Below are 19,529 nucleotides of genomic sequence, written 5' to 3'. Positions count from 1 at the left end.
AGTCTGGGAGTGAATGAGGGACAGGAAAGCAAGTCACTAACGAACTTCAGTCTGGGTAACTTAGTCTCTGCAGGCTCCATCAGGGGTCTGGAAATGACCAAAAGGACGGGGAACCAGGTCACATACAAACTTCAGTCCAGCTCTGTCAGGATTCTACAGGTTCTAACAGGAGTCTGGCAATGAGCAGGGGCATTCTCACATTCATTAAGAACTCTAAGGAGAGCCGGGCCGTGGTGGCGCATGCCTTTAATCCCAGCACTCGGGAGGCAGAGGCAGGCGGATCTCTGTGAGTTCGAGGCTGGGCCGGACCGACAGCCTCCAAAACAATACAGAGAAACCCTGTCTCGTAAAACCAAAAAAAAAAAAAAAAAAAGAACTCTAAGGAATGACAGTAAACTTCTCCCATGGGTCCGATGCTTAGTTTTACTTTTTTTTCCCTCTTGGACAAGGATAGAGGTTTCTGGGTAGACCAGAGTCAGAAATTTCCATTTTGCCTTATTCTTCCATCATACATCTTATCTCTCAGGCCAAGAAACTAACATGAATGTTTAACTAAGTATTAAATCCAATTACATATTGGCAGAACCAAGGAAACATCACCCATATAGGTTCACATTGTAGACTCACGTAGAGAAATTCTTAGCCAAAGCTCCTTTTATTGAAGTTATAGAGACAATGTAGAATCCCCAGGTACCGATGCAAGTAAGACCCTGTATCCTACCATCATCAGCATCTAGCATTCCCCCTTCTCTGGTGTACATTATTCTAGCAAATGTCAATAGTCTGCTTGAAAAAAGGATACAGTGGATTGCTAATGATTATTAAGGATGTAAAGAATTACTTCATGTTTTGTAAAGCCCTTCCCCATAGGTCCCATGTTTCTACTTTAATCTATAGATGAGGAATCTGAAACCTGGCCCAGATCCAAGTATTGAACAATGAATCGGAACTTTTATTGAGGTGTTGCCCTCAGCATTCTGACCATCCATATTTGGTTTATTTTGGTTGTGTGACTTAAGCTGCTTGTCCATCTAGTCTTAAGGAAAAAATGGCACCCATTTTAGTTTCTCCATAGCTCTGCAGGCTGGGGTCCTGGTTGTCTCTCACTTGCCATTGTCTAAAACAATTTTAGACCCCTGGTCATCTCTCATGCTCTATTTCCAACCATCAGGCTGGTTGAGAGCTTCCAGCTTCCCTATGATTGTAGCACACCTTCCACCAACATCTTCCTTATTGCTACACGATTAAGCTGTATCTTCTGGACTCTGCCACGGAACAGCATTAGCTGTTGGGTACCCATGATCACACTCCACTTTTCTGACTCTTTGCCCCTTTCCTCACCATTAACTTTTATTGCCATTAAGTAACAAACTTAATGATATCTATATATCCCTGACTTCCTACAGGAATCCATGTGGCAGGGTAGAAGAAGAAAAGGAGGTGTGCTCAGAAGACAACTTCCTACAGTTTAAGTAAGATTTCATCTTGTGTTGTCTCTGTAAACAGAGTTCCAGGAGATGTCAGTCTACCTCACAATTAGGCAAATTGGTTCCAAAAAAAAAACCTGATGAGTAATTTTCAGATCCTCAGAAAGCAAGAACATAGCTGTGTTATAAATTCTACCAAATAAATTTGTTTTTATTAAGAAATTGTGTCATTCCTTATTGAGGACCACAAGGATGACAGAACTCCATCTGCCATCAGAAGATAATTATCCCCTAATGATTAGAGAATTTATAGACATGCAGCTAATGCTAGAAATTGGCTAGAAACTAACAAGTTTGTGGAACACCACTTTCAGTCTGCAAAATTCAATAAAATGCGTGTTTGTTTTTATCCCAAAATAAAACTCAAGTAATTTGTCTCCTTGCCTCTGCTGAGTCGGCTGCTAAAACAAGATCTGGCTTTGTTTGCATGATCAGCCTGCTCCCCTCTGATATTTGGTTAGATATTGTCAAGTCAATTTCATTTTGAACCCTCACGGCCTAGCAATCTGCAATATGCATAGAGTAATTGCACCGACATCGGAGAACATCCAGAATTGTAAATGCTTTATTCTCCACTAACCAAGTAGAAAAACAGATTCTCATAGGAATGTGCTTTGGTGAACAGCTTGGAAAACTCTTCCTAAAAAGAGTCAGTGGAAGATGAGTTGAGAGGCACCACCTTGGGCTAAATGAGCTTCCTTTTCCATGACCAGATCCAAAATCTCCCAGGTCCTCACATCCATTTTATACAATAAACTTCATAGAAAACTAGACCTTTATCCAGGGAATTCGTCAATGTATTGGAATTAAAGTTCTGTCTTTGTGTCCATCTGCTTTCATGTTAAAATGGGAAGGTGTCTCTGGGGTTGTAATTTGCTGGAAGAGCACCTGCCTAGCATGCATGTACAAGGCCCTGGATCTATCCCTAATGCCACAAAATAAATTGATTTTTTTAAATATAAGTCCTGTCTCTCTTGATGACAGACCAACAATTCAAGCTAGACCTGGGAGATGAAGTCTGGTATAATCTTACCATGATTTTGGCGAGTCACATCAGAGTAACCAGGCCAAACTCAAGGGAAAGCATTGGTGAGTCCCTCTCAGGTTTTTGGTGAGTGCTAAGGATAGTAACTAGGAAAGGATACACAAATCCTCTTGAATTGTCCATTTCTAGACTCTAGGACCATGAACCTCAGGAAGGCAAACCATATTGCAAACATAATGTGGAAATATTAAGACATACAAAATAGGAATGTCCTATGATATTTTATTGAGGAAGAAATCACTTACATGAGAAGCCAAGAAAGCCGAGAACCAAAGATCCAGGCTGAAACCTGAACCCAAAGAGAACGTGTCTCCTGCCCCTAGCTCTTTTTATCCCCCGTATGTTCTACATAACTGTGAACACACCCAAACAGGCGTGGTCAGCGTTACAGGTACGTAAGATCTCTCCCTACACAAACATACTCCTCTAGTTCCCAAAATTACTTTTCTTTCCATTTAAGCTTCAAGAAAATGGCATTCTTGACTTTGGTCAGGTCTGAGTAGGTTCCACTTGGGGTTAGTTTGCAATACTTAAAATGTTTTTTTTAATTCCTGGAAAAAGAAGACATCATTGCATACTCGCTTTTCCTCCTTAAATAGAACAACCCAATAGGTCTGTGGAAAACACTGTATTAGTAACTGCAGTCTTCAATTCCATCTGCATCCCAATGACACTCAGATTTATCTTCTCCTCCCTTAAGAAATCAGCACAGAAGATGAAAAATGAACAGCCCTTGCCAAATGCACAGCCCTTAGAGTTCTCAGAAAATAAATGTTGTGTCTCTAAAATCAGAACTAGCTAAAGAAGAAGAGTTTGTAGTTTCACTCTGGTTCCCTCATTCTCACTCAACTTCTTCTTGGTCTTTCAGTCATTTTGTAATTTGATATTTATACGTGCCACCAATGAATGGGAAAAGGAGTGATTTTGTGTGGCAGAGGGCACTAGCATGCAAGCCACTGATTACCCAGACCCAAGACAACTGACTGAATAAAAGTAAAACAAGGAAAGAAAATCCTCCATTGTGTCAAATGGAATGATTTCAGCTTTTGGCCAAAAAGAAACCTGACAGAAATAATCTGTTTTCACATAACCAACTGTTGATGTATGACTAGCTCAATATCTTGAGAGCAGCATTCTTTAAGGACTCTTTGAACTCTTTAGAGGTCCACAATGACTACTACAAGTCTAGGCAGTCAAACAAAAAGAGAAATCAGTTCTAATGAAACTGTAAACTTTACAGAAATTTCTCTTTGTCCAAAATTACATACCATGATCAATTCTACCTGCAAGAGAAGCTTCAAATGAGAGTATTTTCTTCCTGGCCTCTGCCACAGAAAATTTTAAATTGATAGTATGGCTGGGAATGATTATTTTGCCAATTAACATTCCAACAGATCTATGACATCTTTCTCTATAGATCAGCCATGAGAATTATGCCAAATCATTCACCCTTCAGAATAATTCTAAGAGGGGAGGGGAAAGCTATTAATATAATAGCCAAGAAAAGACACTATGCAGGGTTATTCTGATGAAATCAGGATATATAGTTTCTTAGGGTTTCTATTGTTGTGACAAATTACCACAGTCTAAGTTACGTTCTGAGTTCGATTTCTGCTCACATTGTGAGTAACCATGAGCTTCTTGAGACCAATCTCCCTCCATATCTTAAATACCCATTCAATTTTCTTTGTTTACTCTTAGGCATAAGCCTTCTTAGAGTTTAGAGAATTTTCCTTGACTGTACTGTGATTGTCTACTTATTGGAATAGCTCATATTTCTAGAAAGATGTCATAGTTCAATATCACACTTTAGGTACCTCTTCTGCCCTTTCTTCCTGAAAGCATAAACTAAATAGACGTGTGTTTGGGGCTTAAGCTCTGCCTCCCACTGGAAGATGATCTCACTCTTCTGTCAGTGGCGCCAGGCTCCCAGCCTTTAAGCACCTGACATGATACTGACTTACAATTACACAGTAGAGTTTAGGGAAGATCAAGACAGACAATCCTGAAGGAATCAATTTGGCCTCAGAATCTCCTTTAACTTTATCAATAAACATTGGTTTTGTGAAAACTCTGGATTTACTTCTAAATCCTTTCACTGGTGTCATCCAATTGCCAGTAATTAAAAAATGTGACAGACACGAAAGTTTCAGGATCAGTTGCTATGAAAACCTATCCTTACCCTCAAGAGTAGCAGTTCCCAGAATGTGACTTGCAGAGGCCCCAGAATCCAAATGAACTCCAACAGACTTTGCAGGATCCTTTTCAAGGATCTCAAAGGTCAAAAGTACTTTTCATAACACTAACATCATTTTTCTTTAGAACTGTGTCGGCACCTACATTGAGGGTGCAAAAGCAGTGTGGCTAAAAAGATCAGTGGCTAGTAAACTCCTCCATGTCGTTATGTTCTTTCCCAGCACATATGAATCAGAGCGTGGTACCAAATGCTTCCTGTCATTGCATTCTTCACCAGCGTTCAGGAAAACAAAGCTCCAGTATCACATAGGAATGCCCTTGATGATGCAATACTTTTAATCTTCTTAATTCTTAGCCCTTGAGCACAACTTAGCACACTGTGTGCCAAGACTGGAAGTACACATAGCACTCTTGGACCACACTGTGTGTGGCTGGAGACAAAGCATTGTGCAATTGAGTTGTGACACCACCCCCCGCTTGCTAATGCTTCATGGACCACTATTAAGTTGTCACACACACACACACACACACACACACACACACACACACACACACCACTTGCTAATTCTTCCTGGACAACTATTTTTGAAACCAGACAAAAAATGACTACTGAACAAATAATTGTTTAGATCGATTTTTCCATATATTTTCTCAAAAAAGGAATAATAAAAAAGTCTTTTCTCCGAGGGAAATGCTTGTTGCTAATGGGAAAATCTGGTGCTTATAACGAAAATGATTATGCAAAACATGTATCCACTATAATGAGTTTAAACACTTGCCAGTACGTGGTTTTTGTTATCAATAGTGTTGATAATAAATGTGACTCTCTCCTATCTTAGGACAAAAATGTCACTATTTTGATCTGTACCACCAGTAAATCGGTGTTTTCTAAATGATCAAGACAGAGTGTTGTAAAGTCTTGTGCTGTTAAAAGAATTATGCAGAATAAAAAATAATATTTGGAGTCTATTTGCAATTAATTTTTAACAAACAATAGCAGCAAATTATTAGATAACACCAAAGATAAATATCAGCAGCTATCTAAAAAGTATGTGAACTCTCTTTTTGAGGCAGGTGCAGTGGCATAGCTGTAGACTATAGTATCTATAGGAGGCTGAGACAGAAATCTCATTGAACCCTAAGAGCTCAGGTCCAAGATGGTCAGCATAGTGAAACATTGTCTCCGGGGGTCAAGGTGGAGGCAGACAGAGATAGATAGTGAGGAATGAAACATAAATATGCAAAGTGGTAAATAGATTTGGTCTTTTGTAGTGCCCTGAATCTCTTGGAAGCACTTATTAATTATATAAAGTCACCTTATTAATTTATCTTGTCCTTATGGAATGTTGCAGTTCCTCTAGCCTGTCTTCAAACTTGGATATTCTGTCATCTCCTTGAGGAAGGGTAAAGAGACATCCTATAAAAAGGTAGAAAATCTTTGTCAGCTGTACATCTCACAGAGAACTTACATCTACACTATACAAAGAACTCAACGAGAAAACCTGACTAAACAAAAAAACAACCCTTTAAAAAAATTAAGCTAGTGAGCTGAGCAAAGAGTTCTCAAAAAAAGAAAAGGAAAGAAATACTAGGCAATAAATACTTTTAAAATGTGCCCGAGTCCAGCCTATATCAGTCCTAAACTGCAGGGGCCATCTATTCTGGACTCATTTCTTTGGGGCAGTGTTCAGAACTAGCCAAACAGCCCCGGCTCCAACCCTGCATGGGGGAGTGTAGATCAGGGAAGTCCTAGCTACCCAGCAGCATTAACAACGAGACAGAGACATCTTGTCATTTCAGGAGGGCTCTCGGTCCATACTAGAGACCAGTATGGTTTATTCAAACATCCTCTTAAATAGCTTTCCAAAAGTGGGGGGTACTGGCAGAAGACATCTATTATCGTGTATATAGGACTGACTAGGAAACACTTCATATACTCACAAAACGTATATTAAGTATACACAGTGGAGAAATAACTCCCTTTTTTCTGTCAAAGTCTGCTGCCCAATGAAAGAAAAGAGTTAATGTACTGTGATGGCTCTTCTTGACTTTTTCTTTAAGGCCACCAACCAGCTCCCAAATCACGACATGGAGACTTTTTATTAGTTGTGAATGCTCAGCATAGCTTAGGCTCGATTCAGACTAACTCTTTTAACTTAAATTAACCTGTTTCTATTTACCTACCTTTTGACTCAGAACTGGCGCAAAGTCTCCCTTGTTCTTCTCTCTAGCCAAGAGTTCGCCTCCTATTTATTCTGTTTCCCAGCCCCGCCTATCCTTTCTCTCTATCTAGCTATTGGCCATTCAGTTCTTTGTTAGACCAATTGGGTGCCTTAGGCAGGCAAGATGAAACAGATGCAACACATCTTTACATAGTTAAACAAATGTAGCATAAGCAAATGTAACACACCTTTACACAGTTAAAGTAATATTCTGCAGCATAAACAAATGTAACACATCTTTGCCTAGTTAAAATAATATTCCCCAACAACTACATCTGGGATTAATTAAAAGCCAGGCATCTGAGCACACTGTGAGGGATTTTTTTCTCTATTAAATCATTTGAAGTGAAAAGACCCTCTTTTAATCCAGATCTTTTGAGGTGAAAGGATACATCTTTAATCTGGGTCACACCTTCTGCTGACAGCCTATGTAAAGACATGGAAGAATGAGGTTTTCTCTCTTTGCTTGCTCTCATTCTCATAGGCAATTCCATTCCTTCCCTGGCTTTAGAACATCTTCAGGATTTCAGCATATACTGAAGATCAACTGAGATATCCAGCCTCCATGGACAGAACAACTACTGGATCCTTGGGCCTTCTGTTGATAGACAGCCATTATCAAACTTGCTGGATGACAGCTTGTAAGCCCCTCTAATAAATCCCTGTTACACATATAGAAATATGTATTCATTCTCTCAGTTCTGTTCCTCCAAAGAACATATATACATACACCTGGGTAATACATACACTGGTATTCACAATTGTTCTGTGTTCACCTGTAATATCTTAAACATCTATCAGTCTAGTACATCTGGTATAAGCAATCATTTTGTCAAATATGATGTTGCATTTAGAAATTCATGTTTGATAAGGTGTATTTATATCTACCAAGTTATCATTTATTTGGATTATCAGTTGTATATGTAGTATAAGTCCTTAACTTATAATTTCAGACAATCCTATATATAAATAGAAACACATGTTAATGATATTTAATAATATCTCTTCTACAACACACAGCTAATCTATTCTGGAAGAAAACTGTGTAATATAATACTTTATATCTTTTTCACATAAGTGATCATAGAACTTTATCTTATTTTTCACTGGGTTTGTTTTATAAAAGGTTTCTTCGTATAAAAAATGTCAAGCTTAAAATTAGGCCATGATTGGGTAGCAAGAGAAAAATATGAAATAGGGAGACATTTTGCCTTGAAACTCCATTCGCCTGGATTTTCTTTTTATAATTCAGTCAGAACTTACAGCAAGAGAAATCAGTGATCTTGTACTTATTGGAAAATCTGAAAGCCTTGGAAAAAATAAACAATACTATCACATTCACTCTTTTCATTCTGAAAGCACAGATTTTTGCTTTTAAAAAACGAGTATTTACTATTCTAACCTTGCAGAAGTTCACTTAGATGTATAAACTTTGGGTCCAGTTAATTTCATTGTGTGATTTTTTCACAATTTTTAGAAGAAATTTTACAAAATAATATTTATAGTTGCATATATTGACTTTATTAATAAATAAAGTAAGGAGAATTATTTTTAGTGTTTCAAGACAGGGTTTCTCTGTGTAGCCCTGAATGTCCTGGCTATCATTCTGTAGACCAAACTAGCCTTGAACTCAGAGAATCCACATGCCTCTGCCTCCCAAGTTCTGGGATTAAAGGCGTATGCCACCATCACCCAGTCAGAAAATATTTTGTTTATAAGGTTAATTTCAGCATAATAAATCTTGATGATAGCATAACCCCTGCAAGTGAAAGATTTCAGAGGCCCTCAACAATCTTTAAGAAGACTATAAAGATTTAAGATTTTAAATCCTGAAAAATATTGCCTTAGTAAAATGTTCACAGATGACCAAAGATGAATAATAGGTTTAGTTTCACTTTTTTAAAATAATCAAACATAATTTTGTGGGTATTTTATTTTTATTATAAGCTGATATTTAAGGGTTGTATATATTTATAGGGAACATGTGATGTGTTAATTCATGAATACTTTGCATGGTGGAATTCCATAGTAACCACAAAGAAAATGGCTATAGGAAATACACCAAGAGAAATGAGAAAGCAATTTCACCACTTCACTAACTATATGTGTATGTAGGTATGTGCACATACGTATGCACATGCATGTGTGTGTATGTGTGAAAAGTAAACTGTAATAAATATTTTAAAAGTTATAGACGATATAGAAATGAGTAACAAAATGACATAATTAATTCCTGGCAGTGTATAATGACTTTAATTGTCAGTGAATTAATTGTCTTGTCCAAAGACACAACCCATGACTGTTAGAGTAGTTCAGTAGCAAAGTGTCTGCCTAGCCTGGATTTGTTAGGTCTTGAGTTCTGTCTACAGTGCTACAAACAGAATAGAGATCAATAGAACCGATAAAACTATGTCCAGCTGCATTTTATCAAGCAGAGAATTGCTTTAGACCCAAAACACAAATAGGCTGAAAGAAAAAAGTTGGAAAAGAATATTTCATGCACATAGTATACAAAATCAGTTTAGAGACATAGTATACAAAATTAGAGACATCTATACTAATATAACATAAATGAAATACAATAGATCAACAGATATTTGAAGAACACTATACCTAGCCATGCAGCATGCAAAACCTTCACACATATATGCAGGATATTTTCATTGTAACCAATGCCCAAGATAAACAACTTTCCTGGCAGAAAGGTCTAGTTGAGTTCCTGGTATCAGTAACCCATGGCCACTTGGTGTCCTTCTGAGTTATGCAGGTTGGTTGAAGAAAGAGAAACCCTGCAGGGTGTTTTAAGGCTTCCTCAGCAGCAGAGTGGAACAGTTCTGAAGGCCTGGAGCTTTGGAGAAACACTTTATTGTTACCTAAAAGGCACTTTTAGCAGTCAACTTCCCCATGCCAAAACCTCTTATCTGAAGAACCATTACCTAAGCAATTCTCACTCAGACCAGACTTCCTTGTTTGCCAGGTATGTCTCCAGACTAAATGATGCAAAGGCTCTGTGAATCCTTCAGGAAAAGCAACTCCATAAGCCTCAGACAACTATGATCACTGGTTATTTACAAAAGGTTACTTCAGAGCCTACGTACCATCCTCCAGAACTCATGCAGTTACAACGGTTCTGTTCAATCACACCTTGATCCCATTGCTTTGGGGCCTGCAATAAGCAAGGCTGTCGTGGTAGCGTTAATCCCACCTATAGAGAATAGGACCACTGCCATAGTTTAAAGCCAAATTTGAAGTAAGTTTTAATTAAAGACTGACCAGGTAGATGGGCACTGGCCAGGTCCATACCCGGGTTCCTGGGAAATGGCCCAGAATCAAGTATCACAAGGGCTAAAGAAGGAAAACCCATAATTCATTGCATTTACCATCAAGTCCAATGGAGGGCAAGCATATGTCCCATAGCAACTTAGAACTTCCTTTAACTCCAGTTCCAGTAGATCTGACATCCTCTTCTGGCCTCCACTGGCCTATACACACATGATACACATAAACCCATGCAAACACACACACACACATACAAATAAAGAAATCTTTTTAAAAACTAACATGTGATAAACATAGAACATGAATATGTTTTTAAATATTAATAATGGCTATCTCTAAAGACTAGTTACATACTCAATTTGGTTATAAATACTTGTTTGGCTCACTTTTCTTCTGAAGCTCTTCTATATCACTTTTAAATTCAGAAAAAATATGCAAATATTTTTTATCTTATGAAAAACTCTAATTATGGATTCAGCCTCCGATGGCTGAACTCTGTGACGGAGTCCATGTGAAATTCATTACCCCGGTATGACAGCTAATTTGTTATCAAGCCAGCTCATAAATAAGCCTCCCTCACTTCCTCCATTGTGTTCCACACAATTTAGCACCTGATTACACACTTTCTGGTGTGCTGTTTGGCTACTAACTGTTTCTTCCTCTGCTGGTGTCCCTGAATCCAGGAAACACAAGGAAGCGCCCATTCCGTTGCAGGCCCTATGTCATGCTACTGTCTGTTTGCTTTTCATTTCATCATCACAGCGACTTTAACATACTTGGGAGTCGCAACCAATTTTCAGAGGTCGTAAAAGGTTAAGTGACTTGCTCAAACTCAGAGTGGCAGAACTGAAATCTAATCACAGGTCTCATATTTCCAGGCCTGCATGGTTGTTTCACTAAATAGCTTTTGTACTCTGAGAGAATAAATGTTACGTCCTTCACTTATTACTCTCACCTAAGATGGCCAAAGCACTTAGCACAATGTTCTGTAGGCTATTTAATTTCTTAATGGAGGTTGCCATGTGGAAGCAGTGTCATGACCTCGCTACCTCCCAAACTGAGCAACACTTCTCAAATTCTCAATTTTTTCCATTGCTTTTCTAATAGAAATAATAACTCAGAGGTCTACCTTGAAAACTTACCAGTGCATAGGGTGCATGGCAGATGCAAAGGGAGGTACGGTGTGATGAATGAAAGCCATACCATGGTACATGAGGCGGCTGGAAGGCAATTGTATTGGGGATACTTACAAGCCGTGAGTTGGATGAAGCATGCAGTTCTCCGTGTTGTTGTCAGCAACTCACAGAAAGGTATGGGGAAGCCATGACATGTGTTGTGTGTTACAGAACTAGAATTCCTGTTGCTCAGATAGGACAAATAACATAATCCAGAGAGCAGGTACCGTGTCAGCTTGTGTGCTAGCCGACCCTGGGGTTACCTGCACGTGTTAATATCACCAGGAGACTTTGGGAAGAGAGCATACTGTCAAGATGAAGGAAGATACCGAGTCTCTTAGCACATCTAGAACTTGGTCAGGTTTTATTTAATATGGACCCAGGTCATCCAGTGAGGACAGTGTTCCTCACTGGGGAGGATTTAAACCTTGGCATTTGTGTGACATGAAATAAATAATTTACTAAACCTTTCTGTCCTTCCCCCATAAAGTGAGAAGGTTCTAGCAGCCAAAAGTTCTGTGTGACTTTCCAGTCTAGACCAATTGGGTTCGCTACCAACATGCCCTCCTGAGCCCTCTGAGTCGCCATCACAGCTTCAAGTGTTTGTGTTCCTGTCTGGCTCAGAATTCAAGGGAAGTCTCCCTTCAGGTTGCTCCAATTATTTTCACCAGTGAATTCCTCATATCCAGTAAAATTCATAGAGAAAAAAATCTACAAATATTTATAAAAAATAAATATGTGGATGAATGGGTCTCTAGAAGCTCTTGTATTCATACTTCAATCATATCCTGATGCAACAGGGCTTATGGTGGCTTAGGCAGCCTCTCGGGACATTTAAAACAGTTCTTGGCAGCTGCCTGCAATCCTGCTCACTTGCCTATTCCTTCCCCTGCTCCTCAAAGTTCTTCCAGCCTGAAGCCTTAACCAGTACCAGTGTCTAGACAAACGATATTATGCATGGAAGCCTGACCATCTACCTGCCTGTAACATTAATCTTTTCACTTTGCATGCTATAGTTGGGGTCTTTACCTGCCCCTACAGATTCCTATGGTACTACTGGGAGAGCTGAAAACTCTAAGAGTTGGAGCCTATTGGACTTTAGGTTAATGATGCTTTGTCCTTGAAAGAGATTGTGAGGCCCACCCTGCTGCATTTTGTCTCTCTCTCTCCTTGGAGATGAGGTGTCTCCTGTCATAATACGCTTCCTCATCACAAGCCCAAAAGTAATGAGGAAAACTGATCCTGGGCTGAAACCTCCAAAACTTGGAGCCAAAACAAAGTTTTTGTAAATTGATGTCCTTAGGTATTGTGCTATCGCCGGGCGGTGGTGGCGCACACCTTTAATCCCAGCACTCGGGAGGCAGAGGCAGGCGGATCTCTGTGAGTTCGAGGCCGGGCTGGACTGACAGCCTCCAAAACAATACAGAGAAAGCCTGTCTCGTAAAACCAAAAACAAAAAGAAAGAAAGAAAGAAAGAAAGAAAGAAAGAAAGAAAGAAAGAAAGAAAGAAAGAAAGAAAGAAAAAGTATTGTGCTATCATGACGGAAAGCTGACTGACAACACAGTAGGTCTTCATAGCTCCTTAGCTGACCCCATGTCACCGATCCCCGAGGGTCACTGGGTTCCCAAATGGTCTCTTAGCCCCTGCATTCATTCCAGGATCAAACTTCTACTGCAGTACTTGATTTCATCTTGTTCCTACTGATCCCTTCCTGTTTTGAACCCTGGCCTGTTAGTTAAGCCCAGCCCCTTTACTGCAGAATACTGTCTACCTGTTCAGTCATCCTTCCCTCAGTATCCATGCCCTCTCACCTGGGCTCCGCCCTCACTGAAATGCAACTGTCCTCTGTTAGAATAGTCCAAGCTGACTATCTCCTGATGCATCACTGGGATTGGGCCAAGCCTTCAAGAATCAGGCGAGCATGAGATGCTGGTCCATCCTATCTGCTTCTCAGTCCCATAGCATCCTCAGAGGCCAGGAACAAGGCTGTCTACCCTTATCAACTCCAAGAACAGTCATGTCTATGCCCAGGATAAGTAGCCTGAAATCCATTAGGCTTCACAAAGCCAGGGATGGTTTTCAGTGTCTTACAGTATCTTTCATTTCTTTCCTTGTCTTTAAAATTCTATTCCAAATACTATTATAATGGAAACTTAGCAGATATTGTTTTGGGTATCACAATGTAAATATCCATTTGTATGTTGATGTTTGAAACTTAAATTTAAAATTCCATTTCAAAACTATGGTTCCATTCCATAGTTTCCTAAATGACTCACGTTGCTCAAACTTTTGAATTTGATTGGCGTTCTGGACTGAAAACTTCTATAACAAGAGGAACGTTTTCAGAAACGTGTCAGCCTTTTTCTTTGCATCAGACCAGTCTTCAGTTCCAAATTCTTCTGCAGTGACACCAGCTCCTTTTCAACAAGTTAGTTGCTAGGTACAATAGAAACACATTTTCTGCTATTGTTTCTATAATGAAGAAAAATACCTCTCAGCTGTGTACTTTTTCATTCGACTTCTCCCTAGGTAATCTATTTTGCCAAAAGTTGTTATAAAACCAAGTGCAAAGGGGAAGTAGAACCCTAAAATAATAAGAGAAAGTAAACTCTAAGGATAGGAATGAAGACTAGGACTATATCAAGTTCACTCACAATCCAGCATCATCAACCCTAGGGGTCTAGCTCTCAGGCCTGGAGAGAAGGGAAATTTAAGAATATAACAGTTAAAAACAACTTGAGAAGCTGTGATGGTTTGAATAAGAATGACCCCATGGGCTCATATATTTGAATATCTGGTTCCTGTTTGGTAAACTGTTTAGGATTAGGAGGCGAGGCCTTCTTATAGGTGGTGTGTCCCAGACAGTGAGGGTTCAAAAGCCCATGCCAGGCGCAGTTAGCTGTCTTTCTGTATCATGCTTATAGATGAGAGGTAAGCTCTCAACTGCTGCCCCACAACCATGCCTACCTGCCTACCACCGCACTTCCTGCCATGGTGATCTAACCTTCTAAAACTGTAAGCAATCCCTCAGTCAAATACTTTATTTTATAAGCTGCCTTGGTCATGGTGTCTCTTCACAGCAATAGGACAGTGACTAAGAGAGGGGGTAAAGTAGAGTAACTTGAGTCCACTTGCCAGTTGGTTTCTTCAGGAGTGGTAAGCTTTGAGGAATACTATGGATTGATGCATATTAGCTGCATTAGGATAGAAATGTCAACACAGTCATTGACAGTTGTCTGTCTAAGGCCTGAAAAGACTATCCAATGTTGAGGCTTGATGTCAGGGATCAAGGTTAGGGGCTGGGAAGAACAGTTGGGTAAGAAGGTGGCTCTAATCACACAGAGAGAAGAGAGCTGGGGGAGAGGGAGGAAAGAGCCACAGTCACTTCAATAGAATATTAAGGCATGCTGCCAAAGTCTAGAGATGAGCCAGGGCTCACGAAAGCAGCAGAGGACAGCATTTGGACCAGCACAGGTTTCTCCATCACTGAAAGGGAAAAGAGGGGAGGCCTTTTATGGACGTGAAACAGCCCAGGTAAGGAAATTGGCACCCTTGTCTTGTAATTGACTGGAAACCATGTTACCTTTAGAAATAGAAATGGGTGGTTCTTATTTTTTTCCTGCTAGCAGCAAAACCAAGGATTCTAAATTCCTTTCCTACTACCATCAGTTGTGAGTAAATAAAGAAAATCATGACATATGTCTGAGCAATCTAAGAAATTGAAGCCTGTCATATTTCTATGGCATTCAATTACACCTCCTTTACTGTGTGTGTTCCCTTTATTAGTTCCAAATATATCCTTCAGATCAGAATGATTTCTATTTTCCACCTGTGAATTATGGAAACTGGAAAGATCATTCCATAAAAATAGTAACACCAAAGACCCTGACTATCACTCATGAAATTGTGGTTCTTGGCCTTTCAAAAAGGAATCTTGGCATCTGTCTTGCAACTGACATGCTCAACACATAACTATATCTTTATTCCTGTTCTTAGCAAAAGCTAGAAAGTTTTTCCTATAGTTTTGCATAACTTTCAATACAGCCCTTTAAAACATTCCAATTTGGGAAACTGCATGTCTTTTAGTATGTTTTAAAGGATGAATTTTAATGGATCAGGCTACCTTGCACAAATCTTGTAACATAGAAAGGTATCGGTTTGGCTCATACTTAGGCCAGAATGTATGATTGTGTTGGCAAGAAACTAGAATTTCATTTTAACTAGGAATGGATTAAAATTTCCTATCTAGAAAACATGCTCACAATGCCACTCTGTTCCGAGTCAGGCCTGTGCAGGTGAGACTTGGCAGGATCTGAAAGGCAGAATAAAAGCAGACATTGTTATAATTGAAATTATTTTATTCTGATTGTAGAGTTGCTAACATACTCAATAAAGACTGGATCCAATACAATGTCTAAGTATCTTTGTCAAGACACACTGGTTCCTTTGCAAAATATTGAAGTTTGAATTCCATAAATTAATCCCAGAATTAATTTCCTTCATCCTGCCTCAGCTGGGACACTCACATTTCTTCTCTTTATGCTCTGACAATTCCCCAGAAGCTGATTTCCAATGTAGAGCTGTACACATACAATTCAAATCCTAAGATGTGTTTCCCTTCATAAATTATCAGCTTTTACCATGACCTTCTTCCCTCCACAGTATTTCCCCCCAGGGGAAGTGTGCTGTCAATAAATCATTATTGGTGAAAACATCATGCATTCTATACTGTAGGAAGTGTCTACACAGAGTGTAAAGAAAATACTATTTTCATCTCTCTGTTATCATAAAGTGAGTAAGTCTGACTCGGATGGTGATCGGTTAATAATATATACAACAGAAGTTGTAGCATGAAGGATTCTCAATCCAATCCATCCTGGTCCCTGCTCTTATAAATAAAGCTTTATTGAAACATAGCCACATTCATGTTTCCTAATGAGAGCAGTTTTTATTGCCTGTGACTCCTGTCATATGCAGTGGTACTGTGGGGGAGTTGCAGGAATGACTGTAGACCCTATAAAGCCTAAAAAAATATTCACTCTCGCCTTTTACAGAAGAAGTTAGTTCATCCCTGGGTAATGGGCCCACCCTCAAGTGCCACTGTCCTTCCTTTTAATCAACCAAGTCTTTCTTCCCACTGAAACTGATACGGCCACAGGATCCTTCTCAATATTCATCCCAAATTGCTACCCTTGGCCTGGCCTAAGAAACTGAGTCACACAGGACCACAGACAGGAGATTTCCTCATGAGCTACCTAACAATGTCTAAATCCACATCTTCTGACTATTCATTTTCTTATGTCTATATAGAGTGAGATTACTATCTACATAGGTTTTCTTTTCTAAATTAGATCACAGGAATTATTTCATTCTCCCTTTCTTATACCCTTCAGGATGCTTTGACAAAACACTATTGACCAAGTGCCTTTAGACAACAGAGATTTATTGCTCATATTTATGGAAGTTAGAAAATCCCTTCAAAGCTCTAGTAGAGCTGAAGTCTGATGAGGACCTGCCTCAGCTCATAGCACCTTTTTGTTGTCTTCTTATGGAAGAAAAGAAGGGATACCTCTCTCTGGCTTCTTTCATGAGGGCACTAATACTATTCATGGAGGATCCACCCCATTACCTAATCCTCTCCCATTGGCATCACATCTTCATACTTGTACATTAATGACTGGGTCTTGACACCTTGATTTTTGAGAGCCATAAACATTTACTCTGTGGTATCTTCCACCTTCCAAGATTCCCTAGAACTTGAAAACTGTTCCATTAATCACTGACCTGAACCATTTCTAGGAACTGCTAAGACCTTTTTAATCATTAGTGAAGGAAAAAGTCACCTTCTATAGCAACCTTAGGCTGTCTAATGAATCTCATTATTTATTTTTCCTATCTTTTTTTGTCAACTTCAAATAAATTTCATCTTCATCCTGCTCTGTCATTGGAGAAAGGTCATCATCCCAGTATCTTCTCACTAATTAATTGCCTTGCTGCAAATACCTCATTATTTAAGGCATTGGACATTGATGCTTCCTAGCCAATAGGGAAAAGAGTACCATTGTATTTTCTTTTTCACTACCTCCTTTCCTCTGAGAATATCCAAATAATATTCAGGAGGCACAATTTATAGTCAAGTCTTAAACTCAGGCTTCTACAGTAGATATTTATTCTTCTCTAGCCAAAGCACAGCACTTAACAAAAGCACTTAAAAGCACCGCGGAATACCCACAATACAAAAAAGAATTATCCTCCATTTAAGTACAGCTTAATGACATCTTATTAATAAATGAAAATTGATCTACCTTGAAAATGAAAAAACTCAAACCTCTGTCCTACCAATGAACTGTGTGTGTGTGTGTGTGTGTGTGTGTGTGTGTGTGTGTGTGTGTGTGCCAGTGTGCCAGCCCACAATGGAAAAGCAATTTCACTTCAGCCCCAACAGTGTAAATCAAAGTTTTTATGCCTTTGATGCTGGGTTCTCCAGCAATGTATTTTGCTGGTATGAAAGTATAAACATCTGAATTGGAGTGATGAAGGTTAGTAAAAGTCTCCAGAGTTGCCAGCATCTCTGAGGAATGTGTGCAATAACCACTGAGGAATAGATTCCACTTCATAAACCCTTTGTTCACAAAAGGGTGTGATGACAGCAATATTATCACATGATGTCAATAGTTAAATTATATGAGTTATTCTTATTCCTTCATATTCTTTCTTTTTTCTTTTATTGACACTCTCAAACATCAAGCTTAAGAATGCAAGATAAATTCCTAGTAGGCAGTAAATGGCACCAGGAAACAGCTAATGTTTTGAGACTTTGAAATGCTGAGGTTTTGAGCATTTACACTTGAAACAATACAGACACCAGAAGTTGTTTTTTAAAGTTCCAGGACATTTCTTTACAAGACACCTACTATGTATACACATGGTCACCTAGTAGGTACTTAAGCACAACTGACTTATCTGTTGGTATCATTTTCACGTTCCTTAAAAAGAACAGAAAAAGAAGCAACCACCTGCCCAGACAAAAGCACTCTTCAAACATCTGAATGGATTTTGTAGTTGAGGGCAGGAGTTTTCTGCTATAATGAGAGGGACAGTATGTTATTATTGAGCATTGTTGAGAGTGTTGTTGTTGTTGTTGTTGTTGTTGTTAGGGGGTGTGTTTTGTTGCTCTGTTATTGTTATACTTTTATTATTGTTTCTGACATTTTATCAGATATACTAAAATTCTTGAACCTAAAATCCTCTTGCAATGGTGTCCCTGGAAAGGCATTTGACATTAGATGACAGGCTTGTCCAAGTGATTTGTTGAAGGTCACAGAAGAGGCTACAAAGCAAGAAAGGCAATCCAACTTCTTAGCCATTTCTGTCTCCAAATTTTAAGAGTCACCCCTCTAGTATCTGGTGACTAGTGAGCAGAGAAGTCACAAACTCTAGCACGTGAACTCCATACTCCAGCAAGTTACTAATCCACCGGTACAAGTGGAGATCTGAGACTAGGGTCCTGCTTAAGTATCCGGTATTCTGTGCATCACCTGGTTAGAAATAGAAATTTAGGAAACAGACCAAAATACTTGGGCCATACAGCCATGACCCTGTAAGTCGTTTATATAGTACACCTTTCCATCCCAAGTTTGTAGGTTATGAGCTTTTCTTAATTGTTCTCCATTAGTTAGAGAAAGGCAGGTGGGAAGGGGCCTCCAGTCTTATCCTCCATCTGGGCTTTGTTGTTGTTGTTGTTGGTGGTGGTGGTGGTGGTGGTGGTGGTGGTAGTGATGTTGCTGATGATGATGGTCTTGATGTCTCTCTCCAGTCCCTACTCAACTGCTTTCACATCTTAGACACAAGAAGGTGAATTCTTGCAGCCTCTTCTAACCTTCCCTAGAAGATTCCCTCTAACTGAAGTGCCCCCCAGGACCTCAAAAGCTTCTTTTCTTTAATTACTAGCTGTTTTTCTCAACCAGACCTACAACTGTAAATCAGGTCTCAAGTTGTAAATTTAGGAGTGTAAATCTCTCTTCAGCTCCATGGTATTTTAATAGATATCTCAAGTTTAAAATTCCCAAAATCAAACTGCTTTTGTTGTTGTTGTTTTATTTTGTTTCTTTTAGTTTGGGGGGG

At 39.2% G+C, this 19,529-nt stretch overlaps 1 long non-coding RNA gene across 1 annotated transcript in view; it reads right to left on the bottom strand.

Moving 5' to 3' along the window:
• LOC110340298 overlaps window positions 1-6,959 on the bottom strand; it is a 32,352-nt gene extending 25,393 nt beyond the window's left edge. Inside the window, exons 1-2 of the long non-coding RNA XR_002382080.1 lie at window positions 6,913-6,959; window positions 6,045-6,145 (exon numbers count right to left, since the gene is read on the bottom strand). This is a non-coding gene — a long non-coding RNA (uncharacterized LOC110340298). The remainder of the gene's footprint in view (window positions 1-6,044; window positions 6,146-6,912) is intronic.
• Window positions 6,960-19,529: the final 12,570 nt, after the last annotated feature.

Source organism: Mesocricetus auratus, unplaced genomic scaffold, assembly GCF_017639785.1.
Source record: "Mesocricetus auratus isolate SY011 unplaced genomic scaffold, BCM_Maur_2.0 Super-Scaffold_100026, whole genome shotgun sequence".
NCBI lineage: Eukaryota > Metazoa > Chordata > Mammalia > Rodentia > Cricetidae > Mesocricetus > Mesocricetus auratus.
Note: the sequence above shows the minus strand (reverse complement) of the source record. Positions and strands in the feature narration are given on the sequence as shown.